Below are 3,116 nucleotides of genomic sequence, written 5' to 3'. Positions count from 1 at the left end.
CCAGCCACCGGTCTGGTCCAGTGGACATACCAACCAGCCTGTCTACCAGCCACCGGTCTGGTCCAGTGGACATACCAACCTGTCTACCAGGCACCGGTCTGGTCCAGTGGACATACCAGCCTGTCTACCAGGCACCGGTCTGGTCCAGTGGACATACCAACCAGCCTGTCTACCAGCCACCGGTCTGGTCCAGTGGACATACCAACCTGTCTACCAGGCACCGGTCTGGTCCAGTGGACATACCAGCCTGTCTACCAGCCACCGGTCTGGTCCAGTGGACATACCAACCAGCCTGTCTACCAGGCACCGGTCTGGTCCAGTGGACATACCAACCAGCCTGTCTACCAGCCACCGGTCTGGTCCAGTGGACATACCAACCAGCCTGTCTACCAGGCACCGGTCTGGTCCAGTGGACATACCAACCAGCCTGTCTACCAGGCACCGGTCTGGTCCAGTGGACATACCAACCAGCCTGTCTACCAGGCACCGGTCTGGTCCAGTGGACATACCAACCAGCCTGTCTACCAGGCACCGGTCTGGTCCAGTGGACATACCAACCAGCCTGTCTACCAGGCACCGGTCTGGTCCAGTGGACATACCAACCAGCCTGTCTACCAGGCACCGGTCTGGTCCAGTGGACATACCAACTAGCCTGTCTACCAGGCACCGGTCTGGTCCAGTGGACATACCAACCAGCCTGTCTACCAGCCACCGGTCTGGTCCAGTGGACATACCAACCAGCCTGTCTACCAGGCACCAGTCTGGTCCAGTGGACATACCAACCAGCCTGTCTACCAGCCACCGGTCTGGTCCAGTGGACATACCAACCAGCCTGTCTACCAGGCACCGGTCTGGTCCAGTGGACATACCAACCAGCCTGTCTACCAGCCACCGGTCTGGTCCAGTGGACATACCAACCAGCCTGTCTACCAGGCACCGGTCTGGTCCAGTGGACATACCAACCAGCCTGTCTACCAGCCACCGGTCTGGTCCAGTGGACATACCAACCAGCCTGTCTACCAGGCACCGGTCTGGTCCAGTGGACATACCAACCAGCCTGTCTACCAGGCACCGGTCTGGTCCAGTGGACATACCAACCAGCCTGTCTACCAGGCACCGGTCTGGTCCAGTGGACATACCAACCAGCCTGTCTACCAGCCACCAGTCTGGTCCAGTGGACATTTAAACAGAGGACTTCTGCATGAGATAGATCACATAATTATACAACTCTGAAGAAAGCCTGGGAAAGAGGTGCGTGAGGGAGCTCTCCCTTTTTATCAAACCGGTCTTCTCCTGGTGTGAAGCCATAATAATGTATTGCTGTTTCCTTGCCTGTGGAGACGCTCTAGCACATTCACACACACGCACACACACACACACACACACACACACACACACACACACACACATACACACACACACACACACACGTACACACACACACACACACACACACACACACACACACACACACACGTACACACACACACACACACACGTACACACACACACACACACACAGGACTGACACACACGTACACACACAGGTACACACACACAGGACCGACACACACGTACACACAGGTACACACACACAGGACTGACACACACGTACACACACAGGTACACATACACAGGACCGTCACACACGTACACACTCAGGTACACACACACACACACAATGTGCACGCACGCACACACACACACACACACACACACAGGACTGACACACACGTACACTCAGACACACACACAGCACACACAGCCACACACAACACTGGCCCAATGACTGACACACACGTATACACCTCTACACCTTGGACTGACACACACGTACACTCACAGGTACACACACTGGTACACAGCCATTCAGGTACACACACACACACATGACTGACAGCACATACCCTCTAGGTACCACAGACACACACACACACATCACACAGCAAAGTACACATGCAGGCTGAACATCCATTGGTTATCTCCGGCCCTACAGAAGTGTAGCAGTAAAGCCTGACTAATTTACAGACCACAGAGACTCACTCTGCTCTCAGAGGTAGTAGCTGTCACAGCCATTGGTAATGCTGGCCCTAATGTGTAGCAGTATAGCCTCTATACCTTGTCAGTATTGTGTATCTCAGAGGTAGTAGCTGTCACAGCCATTGGTAATGCTGGCCCTAATGTGTAGCAGTATAGCCTCTATACCTTGTCAGTATTGTGTATCTCAGAGGTAGTAGCTGTCACAGCCATTGGTAATGCTGGCCCTAATGTGTAGCAGTATAGCCTCTATACCCGGTCAGTATATCTATAACTACTACATGTCTATATCCTGCTTATAGATGTGTACTGTTATAAAGGAGAAAAATAAGAGGAAAAGAAGAGAGGGAGAGAGAGAGAGAGAGAGAGAGAGAGGAGAGAGAGAGAGAAGAGAGAGAGAGAGAGAGAGACCGAGAGAGAGAGAGAGAGAGAGAGAGAGAGAGAGAGAGAGAGAGAGAGAGAGAGAGAGAGAGAGAGAGAGAGAGAGAGAGAGAGAGAGAGAGAGAGAGAGAGAGAGAGAGAGAGAGAGAGAGAGAGAGAGAGAGAGAGAGAGAGAGAGAGAGAGAGAGAGAGAGAGAGAGAGAGAGAGAGAGAGAGAGAAAGAGAGAGAGAGATGCTAAGGCAAAATGATGAGGCACAGCACAGCCCGCTGTATGAGATGATGTAAGATGACATCATGGTATGGCCACTACTCCACTGTGAGCTTATTGGCCCCTGCTCAGAGGTGTCTGTTAATAGATAGAGAGCGCATGTGGTTCATTTCTACTCTGCAGTCTGCAGTGCACCCTGTGACTGTCTCCTGACAGAGCTTCAGGCTCTGTGGCTGGAGGTGTGAAAACTGAAACAACCACCACCAAAGGACAACATCAGGTTATTTCCAATTGCTCATTTAATCATTTGTATTGACTGTGAAAGATAATCCAATTCACTAAAAGACACAAAACAGGGGGAAATGTTCCAAATAAATGTTCATCATTAGGCCTTTTCAAAAATTCTCTCTATTTTATTTAATCTAATAAAAGACAAAAATCCCCAACGGCATTTACAACAAGTAGAATCTGTAACGGAAACAGCCTTAT

This window comes from Oncorhynchus gorbuscha, unplaced genomic scaffold, assembly GCF_021184085.1.
Source record: "Oncorhynchus gorbuscha isolate QuinsamMale2020 ecotype Even-year unplaced genomic scaffold, OgorEven_v1.0 Un_scaffold_308, whole genome shotgun sequence".
In the NCBI taxonomy this organism is placed as follows: domain Eukaryota; kingdom Metazoa; phylum Chordata; class Actinopteri; order Salmoniformes; family Salmonidae; genus Oncorhynchus; species Oncorhynchus gorbuscha.
This window is presented reverse-complemented; position numbering follows the sequence as displayed.